Genomic DNA, 13,792 nt, shown 5'->3' with positions numbered 1-13,792 from the left:
GGAGTTTAGAAATGTCTTTCAAAGGTCTCGCTTCTTTTCTTGGCACACAGCACTTACTTATTCTCTGTCCCTCTGCAAAAGCTGTAAATCTCCAGAGGATAAGTTCCTCCCCCACGACGACGTGCAAAAGAACGGAGGATTTAGTTTAGCACCTTTTGTCCCCCGGCTCCTTTGGTTACCAGATGCAATTCAAACCTGAATTCTCTCCAGTTCACTGCAAGGTTGCCAGACAACTGCGGGCTCGGCAGGGCCTTGCAAACCACCCAGATGCAGCTTTTCTGCTCCTGTAAGCTGCTCAGCCTGCTGCTTTGTGGAGGGGGCGAGCCAGTGTCACCGGACTCTTTTCTTCTCCGGTTGTTGCTCCCCATGCCCCCCCGGGTCCCAGCTTCCTAAAGGGCTGAATCCCAGATTCTTGCCAGTACCTTTTCTCATTCAATACGTCTGACACCGTGGAATGATCTTTGGGTTCAGCAGACAGACAGGCAGGAGTGAGAAAGAAGGCACATCCTGAATGCAGAGGCAGCAGGTACAGGCAGTTCAGCTCATACCCTCTCAATTCCCACCTCTCTAACTCCACCCCAGGATGGGGAATGCCTCTGAATTCTAACTTTTATCTCTACAACAACCCCTACCTGTCCCTCTACTCTCATCCTTTTACCCTTCTCTTTTCTACCCACACCTCTCCCATGAGGTTCCTAGCCCACAGCTTTGCTTCTATGGTAGGCCCACCTTGCATTTTAATGAATTCAGTTCCACAGATAAACGGGCCGATACAGTAAAATCGCGGGAGAGCGGGCGAGCGCCCAGGCCACTCTCCTGTGTGCGCGATACAGCATTTTAATTTATTTAAATTAGGCCCTGTGGTAAAAAGAGGCGCTAGGGACACTAGCGCGTCCCTAGCACCTCTTTTCGGACAGGAGCGGCGGCTGTCAGCGGGTTTGACAGCCGACGCTCAATTTTGCTGGCGTCGGTTCTGGAGCCCGCTGACAGCCATGGGTTCGGAAACCGGACGCCGGCAAAATTGAGCGTATGGTTTTCGACCCGCCAGCCGCGGGCCCATTTTAAATTTTTTTTTTTTAAATTTTTTACTTTTTTAAACTTTCGGGACCTCCGACTTAATATCGCCATGATATTGTCAGAGAGTGCACAGAAAAGCAGTTTTTACTGCTTTTCTGTGCACTTCCCCGGCGCCAGCAGAAACTAACACCAGCCTTTGGGTCGGCGCTAATTTCTGAAAGTAAAATGTGCGGCTTGGCTGCACATTTTGCTTTCTGAATCGCTCGGGAATACCTAATAGCGCCCGCAACATGCATTTGCATGTTGCGGGCGCTATTAGGTTCGGGGGGGTGGGACGCGCGTTTTGGACGCGCTATTACCCCTTACTGAATAAGGAGTAAGGCTAGCGCGTCCAAAACACGCGTCCAAATGCCGGTTAACAGTGCGCTCCGTCAGAGCGCACTGTACTATATCGGCCTGACAGAGAGGTGATTTACTAGCCAGGTGTTAGAAACTGACCCTGCCAGGTCCAAGCTTTCCATTAGCATCAAAATGTGGTGCCATAGCATGAGCTTGAGCTGGCCTCTGAGACAGGGCGAGTGCCGTGCTCCAGTGCTTGTGCCGGGCAGGTCCCAGCACAGATTAAACAGTGCAGAATCTTAAAATCAGATTTGCTCTAGGAAAAGATTTGGTACCTTTTTTTTTTATTATTGTAAACAAACAACCAGAAAGAGCCCAAAACGATCCTGCATGCAAAATGCTGATATCACAAAAGGGATCTGCCAAACACTTGTTAGACCAACACCACTCACTTCGTGATTTATGAACTTTTTTCCTTTTTCTTCTTATTTTCCTACTGTATTACATTAAAAGGTTTTTTTTTCAACCGCATCAGCAAGCCTGACAACGTGCTTTGTTGAAACCAAAGCCGTTCGGACTGATCAATCGTCTGCGGTTATATTGATCACATGGTGCTTCCAATTTTTCAAAGTAGTATTTAAAGCCAAGATGTGTCTGTTCCCGTGGACAGCTCCACAGCGGCCGGTGTTTCGCAACCAAGTTGCTTCATCAGGAGCCATTGAGAAGAAAAGAGAGCATTGTGCCCAAAACTGTTGCAACAATGTATTAAATCATTCTCTTCTAGGACGCCATGTCTCTATGTAATAAAGAAAAAAGTTCATAGATCACGAAGTAAGTGGTTGCGTCCGTCGGTCTCTGACGGCTTCGACCTCTGTGCCTCACCTTTTTTCCCTTCTCTCTCCTCAAGCCTTGGGAAGATGGCTGCTGCCGCGTCTTCATGCCGCTCTCTCCGGTGTCCCCGGATCGGCAACGGCGACGGTGTTCGCCATGATTTTCCTGATGGGCCTCCTAGGGTGCGCCTGCGCACGCCACCCACGTCTATATCCACGTCATGGCGGGAACCTCGGGGGAGTCCCCTCCGAGTGACGTCATCACATCCTGGTATTTAGCCTGCCCTTCGTTTGCTAACAAACAGGTCGATACTCTAAGGCCGCGTTAGAAAGAGTGCGGCAGTGCCGGGCGCACCCTCGTTCCCCGCACGCACAGTTCTCTTCACCTACCGCTCGATACTCTCTTCAAATTGCATGCAAATTGCATGCCGCGTCTGCGAAGCGTTAGGCGAAGGTTAGGCCCGCGCAACCCATTTTACTGGATAGAGCGCCTATACAGTATCCTGGGTGCGCGGGCCTAACGCTTCACGGCCGCGCTGGTATCTGTCATTTCAAATGACATTTCAAATGACAGGTACCAGGAAGTGGACAGTTATGTTCCCCGATGCTCGGCAAACTTTCCCCCAGCCCCCGCTCACCTGCCCTGGCCGCGTCCGGTCTCCGGTGCAGCCCCAGTCCTGTCCCCTCCTCCCGAAGCAAAAAAAAAAAAAACCCGAAAAAGTAGCAAGAGAGCGAGGGGAGAGACGGGCAATGCTAGGCTCGGGCCTGCCAGTCCCTTCTCCTCTCCTCCCGAAGCAGGACGCGAAAAGCAGCCTTGCTCCGGGAGGAGGGGGGGGGGCAGTTTAAAGCGACGAAGCGACTTACTTTTGCAGCCCCCCCCCCCCTCCGGACATCGGCGACGACCGCGGCTCCAGCCTCCAGCTGTCAGACAGACGCATCGCACATGGGAAAGCGGCCCCTATGCGTGCAGTTGGCTGCTTGTTTTGTATCAGCATTTGAAACATGTTGATGCTTCTCCAAGAGCAGTGAGCAGATTTAGGGATAGGCTGGTTTCAGATTTACCTTCCAGCTTTCTTACTCACCTTAGAAGTATGGCCAATGGAATGGGACGGAATCGAAGAGACCTGCGGTCACATCCTGCTTCTCTGACTGAAACCTTTTTTTTTTTTTTTTTTAACCTTGATCTCATTGTCTCAGATGCCCACTTAGATCCACTGGGACAGGGACCTGCGGCGCCTGTATCTAATGTTTCATAACGCACTCTGGTTTAGGTTACTATATGCAATGACAAAATAATCACTATTTCTATCAATCTAATTAGCTGCACCAAATGCAGCAAAGAAATTTACAAAATTCTGAATCTGACCGTGCCACCCAGAGCAAGGAAGGAGTTAATACACTTTTGCAATAGGGGGCCTGACTCTTTCCTTCTTCTTTATTTTTAATTTAATTAAATTCAAATAAATCATCAAGAGCATACTTGGCACATGAAATACAGTGAATATTATCAAAACAAAAATTGCAAAATTTATAATAAAGGAATAGCAATCCATATCTCTTCACATATAGTCCACACAATAGGAAGGAAACCCCAGGGGCAGGAAGCAGTAAGAAACAACAACAAAAAAGAGAACGTGACCTCGAGGCAGGGCTGACATATCTGACCGGTAGGATCCAAATCAAACCAGGCACTTTGGATCCGATATTGGCTCCCCCAGCACTGGACATATTTTTAGAGCCTAGGAAATGGACATAGGTTCAAAGAAAAATGTCGTCCTGTTCTGAAGCACCGTCAGACATTTACAGGGGTAGCGAAGACGCAGAATTGCTTCATTTTATCTTGCTTCCTAGGTCCTGGGAATACTCACATCCTATCTTCTTTATATTTTGCACTTGGATCTTTGCAGGTTGGATCATTCATCACAAAATTTGAAGAGCTAAGGGATGGCTTGGCACGTGCAAAGGTACTTTTGGGCTGATTCCTGGATGTCGAGTCTGGGGATGAAGGTGTTATGTCCATGATAAAAGATTCCAAAAGGAGCTCTGGCATGTGGTTCCCGGCCTCAGCACCGTTATTATAATGTCCAGCCTGGGAACAGAGAGAGGGAGGGTCTGTTGAAATAGGAGAACCCCACCATACACCAGGTTATTCTGAATGACCCCAGCCTTGGTTCCAAGGCAGCGAGAAGAAAAAGATGGAAATACAAAAAAAAAAAAAATGAGCTAAACTGGGCAGAAATGTCCAATATAAAAATATGGGGAACCTCCAGATAGATGCAAATAAAGCCCCCTGGTGCCAGAGCAGGACCCACAATGTGGAACACAATGCCTCCAGAGATCAGATTACAAAGTGATCTCAAGGCATTTAAGAAAAGTTTAAAAACATGGCTTTTTAAACAGGCATTTTACAAGGAGATGGGAGAATAGAAATTATTCAGGAATAAGCAGATAAGCACCGACACACAGTACTTAGGACAACACAGTAGAGTAGTCTATGAACCCCACATCACAACTAGCATATTGATAACACTATGTGTGATAAATTTACCCGTAAAAGTACTTTCAGTACACTCGGTCATGACCCACTTCTCTAAAAATTATTTTGTCTAATGATATATTGTAACCGAACCTTTGACGGCACCTGTTAGAATGTACTATAGTACACTTTTACCTACATTAATTATGTGCCTACATGTAAACCGGTGCGATGGTGTATAACTTAGCGACGGTATAGAAAAGATTTTAAATAAATAAATAAATAAAATAAATTCTGATTGAGCAGGCGGAAGCTGCTGGGGGAAATAAAACAAAAGATGCTTCTTTGGAGGCCACTGAGGTTGCAGCCCTGCCGGTCAGGAAAGCGGCTCTCGTTTCAGTGTTACTCTGACTAATGGTACTGTCTGTCACACTGGCCCCTGCAGCTGCACCTGCTTTGAGAGACGCTGACCTCCTCTTCCCTTCTGGTGACTCCGTTTTCCTGCAGAGACTTGTTGACTCCCCAGGGTTTCAGCTTTCTGAATACGCCCCAGCGCTCGAGGAGATCCAGGTGTGAGGAAACAAAGAAACTCTGTGACTGGATGGGCCCTGCCCTGAGCTCTTTATCTGCCCCATAGTCTGTGTTCCTGGTAATAACATTTTTATGGGTTTTTTTCTGCAGGCAGGGGATTATTATTATGAATGTAGTTTATTCTGCTTTTCACACTTTTTTCAGCCCTTCAAAGTGGATTACATTCAGGTACTGTAGGTATTTCCCTATCCCCAGAAGGCTTACAATCTAAGCCTTACAATCTAAGCCTTTCTAGCATTTTGGGCGATAGCACAAGAGGAGGGCGGAGTGAACTGGACAATAACAGTGTAACATCAAAGAGATTATTTATTTTACATCTGCACACTGAACAATCTGCGCGAAATTAAATACACAGTAAACAATTGTGTGAATGCGAAGGACCCCGACACGGCCGTGTTTCGCATCAAGCTGCGTCAGGGGGACCGGAAAATTCTCAAATCTATAAAATGAAAATTATGCAGTTACTGTGCAGGCAGGCGGCCACAAAGTTACAATGCAAAATTCTTAAATGTAAACATCATATGAAGGAGGGAGAACCAAGGCACGGGGTATATACTGTGCGGTGAAACTACAAAGCAGTTAAGAGAGAGAGATTTATTTATGAATTTGGTGACTGTGAGACAAATTGCATGAGGGGAGAAGGGGGAAGGAGAGGGGAAGGGGGAGAGGAAGGTGATGTAGATGGGTTGAAGGAGGTGGGTTGCCGTCCATACACAAAAACTAAAACAGAAAACATGAACCAAGAAACTAAAAACTGTGGGAAAAGCTAAAAAAAATCTTCAGGGATATGTACCTGCACATAACTCACTTGTATATTGTGTAAGGAGCAATATATTTTATAGCAGCTGAGGCACCCTGTGCAAAAAAAGAGATGGAACAGATGAATAAACAGAGCTGAGTCACAGATAAAGCAGGTTAGTATTGAGCAACAAAAGAACCAAGCTGATCAGTGTGCCGGGAGTGTACGAATGCACGGGTGGATACAAAGGACAAATGTGTGCGAACAACCGCGCGCACGTTATAAAATCCAGGGTCTGCGCACCGAGCCCAAGGGGAGCCCCGATGGCTTTCCCTGTTCTTCCCAAGGCCGCTCCAAAATCAGAGCGGCCTTGGAGGGAATTTTTTTTTTTAATTTCCCCTCCCCCCTCCCCCCCCCCCCCCCCCCCCCCCCCACCTTATTTGACGGAGTTACGCCTGCCTCTGCCTCTGGAGGACTCGGGCCTGCCCCCGGATCACCCCCAGACCGCCGCCCCGGCCCCGCCCTGGACTGCCCCTTTTTTGAAGCCCTGGGACATACGCGCGTCCCGGGGCTTGCAAGCGCCGCTGAGCCAATGCAAAACAGGCTCGGCGCGCACAGGGGTAGGTTTTCAGGGGTTACGCGCGTAAGCGTTTGAAAATCTACCCCTAACTGCATAATTTTCATTTTAAAGATCTGAGAATTTTCCGGTCCCCCTGACGCAGCTTGATGCGAAACACGGTCCCTGGGCGTGGTCAGCTGCCACAGTGTCCAAGGGTCCACCCAAAACCTTACAAACAAGAACAGTATCCTTGGGAATAATGGGCATTAGATCTACTTTATGGGATACTGTCTATTTAATTTCGTGCAGATTGTTCAGTGTGCAGATGTAAAATAAATAATCTCTTGGATGTTACACTGTTATTGTCCAGTATACTTAATGCCACACATTTTCTTGCATTTTGGACACATTTTCATGTTAAAGATGGGCAAATTTATTGTCCGAAATCTCCTCCCCTGAGTCCTCCCTTCAGCTGCCTGTGCTGTATTCCTGCTTTATGTGTATCAGTGAAGCACCTGCATGGGACTCTGATGAAGATCTTTTCTTCAGCTCTCTGTGCTGTATTCCTGCTTTACGTGTATCAGTGCGACGTTTGCCTGGGGCTCTGATTAAGATCTGCTCTTCAGCTCTCTGTGCTGTATTCCTGCCTTATGTGGATCAGTGCAACGCCTGCCTGGGGCTCTGATTAAGATCTGCTCTTTAGCTCTCTGTGCTGTATTCCTGCTTTACGTGTATCAGTGTGTCGCTTGCCTGGAGCACTGATGAAGATCCGTTCTTCAGCTGTCTGTGCTGTATTCCTGCTTTACATGTATCAGTGTGATGCCTGCCTGGAGCACTGATGAAGATCTGCTCTTCAGCTCTCTGTTCTGTATTCCTGCTTTATGTGTATCAGTGTGACACCTGCATGGGGCACTGATGAAGATCCGTTCTTCAGCTCTCTGTGCTGGATTCCTGCTTTACGTGTATCAGTGTGACACCTGCCTGAAGCACTGATGAAGATCCGTTCTTCAGCTGTCTGTGCTGTATCCTGCTTAACATGTATCAGTGTGACACCTGCCTGAAGCACTGATGAAGATCCGTTCTTCATCTGTCTGTGCTGTATCCTGCTTAACATGTATCAGGTGATGCCTGCCTGGGGCACTGATGAAGATCCGTTCTTCAGCTCTCTGTGCTGGATTCCTGCTTTATGTGTATCAGTATGACACCTGCTTGAAGCACTGATGAAGATCCGTTCTTCAGCTCTATGTGCTGTTTTCCTGCTTTACGTGGATCAGTGCAACACCTGCCTGGGGCTCTGATTAAGATCTGCTCTTCAGCTCTCTGTGCTGTATTCCTGCTTTACGTGTATCAGTGTGACACCTGCCTGGGGCACTGATGAAGATCCGTTCTTCAGCTCTCTGTGCTGTATTCCTGCTTTACGTGTATCAATGTGACACCTGCCTGGGGCACTGATGAAGATCCGTTCTTCAGCTCTCTGTGCTGTATTCCTGCTTTACGTGTATCAGTGTGACGCCTGCATGTGGCTCTCATGAGGAGCTTTTCCGTGGTGATGCACTCCCACTGGGCTACACATATGTGGGAGTGGCGTACACTTATCCAGCAATCGCACATCTCACATAAGTACACCTTCGGTTGCAGGTAGCGTGGGCAAAACCCTTTTAAGGGGTTGTTTTGTAGCAGGCTGCAGAAAACAGTTGTAAAATATGCGCATCAATTACCCCAATTGATTTTCAAAGCAAACTTTCAAGCTTGTTTTGGGATGGCATCGCTGGTGTAAGGCTGGCTTCAGGGCCGGTGCGTCCCAATAGGCGAACCGGGCGGTTGCCTAGGGTGCAAGCCATTAGGGGGTGGCAAAGAGCAGTCGTGAAGGGACTGCGAGTGGAGCCCATCCCACTCACAGCCGAGAGAAGCTGAGTCTCTGTGGGCTGTGAGCAGTGCCTGTTTGTGTGTGTGTGAGAGGAAGAGGGATTGTGTGTATGAGAGAGCAATGGTGTTGAGGAGAGAGAGGGAGGGAGCCTGTGTAAGGGTGCGTGTGTGTGAATGAGACAAGGAAGCTAAGTGTGTGTGTGTGTGTGAGAGTAAGAGGGATTGTGTGTACGAGAGAGCAATGGTGTTGAGGAGAGAGAGGGAGGGAGCCTGTGTGAGGGTGCGTGTGTGAATGAGACAAGGAAGCTAAGTGTGTGTGTGTGTGTGTGTGAGAGGAAGAGGGATTGTGTGTACGAGAGAGCAATGGTGTTGAGGAGAGAGAGGGAGGGAGCCTGTGTGAGGGTGCGTGTGTGTGAATGAGACAAGGAAGCTAAGTGTGTGTGTGTGTGTGAGAGGAAGAGGGATTGTGTGTACGAGAGAGCAATGGTGTTGAGAGAGAGGGAGGGAGCCTGTGTGAGGGTGCGTGTGTGAATGAGACAAGGAAGCTAAGTGTGTGTGTGTGTGTGTGTGTGAGAGAGTAAGAGGGATTGTGTGTACGAGAGAGCAATGGTGTTGAGGAGAGAGAGGGAGGGAGCCTGTGTGAGGGTGCGTGTGTGTGAATGAGACAAGGAAGCTAAGTGTGTGGGTGGAACCGGTGCCTGGACTGGGGTGGGGGAGGGGGCGGGCACAAGGCAGAAGGTTCACCTAGGGCACCTAACCCCCTTGCACCGGCTCTGGCCAGCTTTAGCTTTCCAACCTCACACTGCACGCAGCGAGAGAAGGAAGTTAAAGAAGGAAAAAAAAGGAAGGAAAATGTTTAAAAGGAGAAAAACGAAATAGAAAAAGGAAAGAAATTAAACCAGCAAAGGAAATCAACCAGTTGGGAGCCACAGAAATGGGAAAATATATTATGACATTCAGTTGAAACATTTCCAATCAAAGCAGAGAGTGGGGTGCATGCACATTTCGAAAAACAAGGTTGAACTCCCCTCTTCAGGGTCAAACAGCTGAAGAATGTGCTTTAATAGAGACTGAGGCAGTCCTGGTCAGCAGCCCATATGTAAAAGACTTTTAAGAGTTGAGCCCTGGGCTGCATCGGGAGGGACAAGACACAGAATTAGCGAAAAGGACCCCCTGGCAATCATTTCTAATCAAAGTTTGACTTGCATAGGAAATAGCCAGCAAATTTCTGCAAAAATGCCAAGGAATTTGCCATGGGGATTTTGAAAACTGGGCCGCAGAGCTTGCCAATGAGAGACTTGTTAACTCAGGCGATCGGAGCCTTCTGTGCATGAGAAGACACCTGGGGCGGGAGAACCCGAAACCCAACACCCTCCACAGACAATGCTGCAGGGACAGGGTGCTCCCTAATCTATGGAAGGCCCCCTCGGCCTTCGAGGTAGCCTGGCTCAGGGCCATGGTGTGATGGAAGGGCTGGGGCTAGGATCGCAGGGACGGGCAAGTGAGAACTGCGGGGTGGCATTTCCGAAGGATCTGGCAGCGTGGGGAGGGATTTACAGCCACCCCCATACCCCCCTCTTCTGTGCGGGATCAACGGGACAGGCTGCTGGAAATTCCGGCCTCTGTTATGGAACTCGCTCCCGGATCAGATCTGGCCTGCGGCGGATAAAGCTGGTTTTAAGAAAACCCCGAGAACAAATCTCTCTTGAGGAATTATTTAATGCATAAAAGGGCTTGGGTTATTTGTTTACAGTTTGCATGGTAGAGGCTTGCAGTGGATTTTATTAGGCTATTAAATAAGATGTTCTAGCACTCGTTGGTTTTGTTTTTTTCTTGTTTGTATGTATTTTATGGATGATTTTATTGTAACCCGCCTTGAAGAGTGCAGGATATAAATCTTTTAAAATAAATGTAAGAAGCAGGAAGTACGCGCGCACTTTTTTCCTTTGCCATCTGGTGTTAGAACTCGCTGGCCTTGCAGGGGCGGCTCAAGGCCTGAGGCCAGGGATGAGATGCTCCTCCCCCCCCCCCCCCCCCAAGGCACCCGTCAAATCAGTGAGAGGGCAAAAAAAAAGGTGGGGAGAGGGGGGCCTTGAAATCTGGCCTTAGAAATGCTGGGTCAGGGTTCCCGGAAGAGTGGCAGAAAGCGTCAAGGATGATATTTCTAAGAAGCTGGCAACCCTGCCACACTCCCGGGAACCCAACCACCTGCCTCTTACCCTTCCCCAGCATCTGCCCCGGGGAAGCAGGAGATGGGTGAATGGCGAGGGTCGGGGGGGTGTGGGGCACTCTCGCAGGGCCTGTGCAAGGGAATTAAGAGCCTTAGGCAAACCTCACAGCTTTGGTCCTTGCTCCCTAGTCCCCTTCCCACACTCAATTAAAAATTATGCGTTAATAATAAGGAGAAAGGACGTTCACAGTAGAATCTTAGGAGATAAAACATCGCTTACCACATTCATAGTATATGTACATGCCCTGTTCCGACGACAACACATGGAACCCTTATGGTATAAGGCCTGTTTTAACAAGTGTTGGGTGTGGACTTGGCCCTCCGAAACCCATGAGTAAACTGAACTACAATTACAATATAGTAAACCTCCCACACCAAGACAGCACTAACTGCCCAGCACTCAAACAGTAACAACCCTACCTATGAAAAGGCAACACTGCAAATATTACATCAGACCCTAAAACACCAATACACCTAATATTAGGAAATGAACAAGCCACGCTGATATAGATCCCTATACAGAAACTACAAGCTAGCAGAATACCTCATGTTGGTCACCCTTGCAGAACACAGATAGATCTTTACCAAAATACAGAATAAAGATCCTTAAAATATAAACAGAGCATGTAAACAAAAACTGAATTGGAAACTGCAACAAGCAAGACTCTGTATGCAGAGCAACAATGGAAAAACTGAAACATTACTATTCTTCTTAAAACATCAAATATAATCAAGAAATATAAAATAATCATAACAGTAAAACCATACTAACAAAAACAAAAAATAATTTAAAACAGGTGACATATAGTACATCAAATAATTAAAAATTCATTAAAAAATTATTTTTAATTCCCAAACTCCAATAAAATATTTCAAAACAGTAGACTCAGCAAATAACACCTGAAAAATAAAACTAATAAAGATTAAAAAAATACTCCCTATTCTCCATACCTGGGAACCATTGGTTTCCATTCACCTCGAGATTGTTGTGGAGATGCACAATCTCATATTCAAACCCTAACAAATTCACATACACATGCTCCCTCCCTCTCACACATCCCCTCTCTCTTATTTGCACACATGCTCTCGTACACACACACACACACACACACACACACACACTTCCTCATGCCCAGGCCTCTCTCCGGTTTTCCTTTCTCTGCCACCAGCTGCTCTACTAGGGCCTCTCTCACACCTTTATTTCTTCAGCTGCTGGCTCTCTCTCTCTCTCTTTCCTTCCTTTCTTTCTTTGGCTGCAGTGGCTCCCTCTGGGTCTTGCCCTTTCTATCATGGCTGCCTCCACCCTCCAGGTGTGAGACCCCCATCCCTTCCCTCTCATTCACCCTTCTCCCCACCTCACGCCCTTCTCTTTGCTTCATTCATCTTTCACTCCCCCTCTCACACCGCCTTTCATTCACTCCTTCCCCCTCCCGTCCATCTCACGCACCACTTTCTTCCTCCCTCCCTTCCCTTCCTCGCTTGCCTCCCAGTCGGTGGCTCTGCTCCTGGAGTGCCCCATTGTTCTTTTTCAATGGGTGAGGCTTGGCCTCCCCATTGCACACCCGGTAATGGTTTGCCCTATCCCACCGTTCCCTTCCCCTTTCTTCCCTCATTAACCCACAGCTTCCCACTTACTCACTCACATCCTTTTCCCTCTCCCTCGGCCCTCCTCCACTCGCTCTTCTTCCTGGCAAGCCTTTGCTTTGTAGGCAGAGGGTGGAAACCCAGCCAGCGCACAATTTTTTCTTTTTTGCTAGAGGGGCCTCACTGGTATGTTGTCCTCACCCGTGTGGGGCTCTCGGCCTGCCGGGCAGTCGTCAAATCTCGCCGTCCTCTTCTCGCCAGTGGGGGGTGGGAAATGCACTAGCACATCCATCAACTGCGCCGCTCGTTTCCTGCCGAGAAGGGAGGCATGGGAGCTCCACTGGTTCCTCTACTCACGTCGCTGTGTGGGATTTTTACTTATTTTAGGCTGGGAAATGAGACGGTTACTGCAGAGCTGTTTACCGCCCCCCTCCAGTAGACTCCTGGGCACATCATGCTCCATGGAGAAAGGGGAGTGACAATCCCTGCGTGGTAGCACGATGCTGGATCTCGCCGCAGGCAGGGGGGCCAGGCTCCAATGGGATCTTTTCTGCCTTTAACAAGGGATCTGCTGCCCAAAACATCGACTAAACCTGTTAGGAAGTCTGCACCTCTAACACAGAGACTAGGGATGTGCATTCGGATAATACGAATAGTGAAATTGATCCAAATGAGCCGACGATCGGTTCAATTCATCTGCACTGAACATCAGCTCATTCCTAAAATTCCTAAAAGTTTTGCATTTGTTTCTGTGAATAGTGCACACTATTTCCTGAAATTAATAACCCAAAAAATCCCAACCTCACCCCCCCCCCCCCCCAATCAAAAATGAAATTCGGTTGGAAAATGGGAAGAAACTGAATTATCTAAGCTGGGGGGAGGGGAAATAGGAAATAGCTTGCACATCCCTAGAGCACTAATAGGAGCACTGACTGCAACATCTCTGCCTTAAATATCTACAAATCCTACCTCCAATATACAATCACTGTGAAGCGGTTCTGGGTTCCCCGCCATTGTGGGTCCAATCCAGCACCTTCTGTAACGGGGAGAGGTTTTGACTGCTCGGATTGCTCAGCTCTGCCTCAGCAAAGGCAAAAAGAGTGTAACAGTGGTTGCATTACAGCCACGTGATGTTGGTTGTGCCACGCTGTGGAAGTCTTGTCCAGGCCCATTTCTAGGCGGTATTTTAATCTGCATGGCTGTCTCAGACTCCAGCAGGGATCGCTGATATCCATTTTCTGGCTTCCATCTGTTTGCTGCTCTCTTCCAGGCTGGACTGCTCAAAACCGCTTTCAGCTTGGGGGTCTCATCTCGGGGAGAAGAGATCGCCCCCTGCCCGGGGAGATGACCTGCCTGGCCCCAGGAGCACCAAGATAAAACTGCTTCCATGTATCACTGCCACATGCAGGCTGTTCTCTGTCTGTTACTTGCCACGTTCACTGCCCCACCACAGCTCATCCTTCTCCGGAGATCCAGTCCAGTATCAATAAAATTCAGCTGTCTCCTATCAACGATTCTCAACCCTCGGTCCCTGATAGCATTTCTGCCGGTGCACAGAGTG

The sequence above is a fragment of the Rhinatrema bivittatum genome, chromosome 12, assembly GCF_901001135.1.
Source record: "Rhinatrema bivittatum chromosome 12, aRhiBiv1.1, whole genome shotgun sequence".
Classification (NCBI taxonomy): Eukaryota; Metazoa; Chordata; class Amphibia; order Gymnophiona; family Rhinatrematidae; genus Rhinatrema; species Rhinatrema bivittatum.
The sequence above is the reverse complement of the archived record's forward strand: the minus strand, read 5'-3'. Positions refer to the sequence as shown.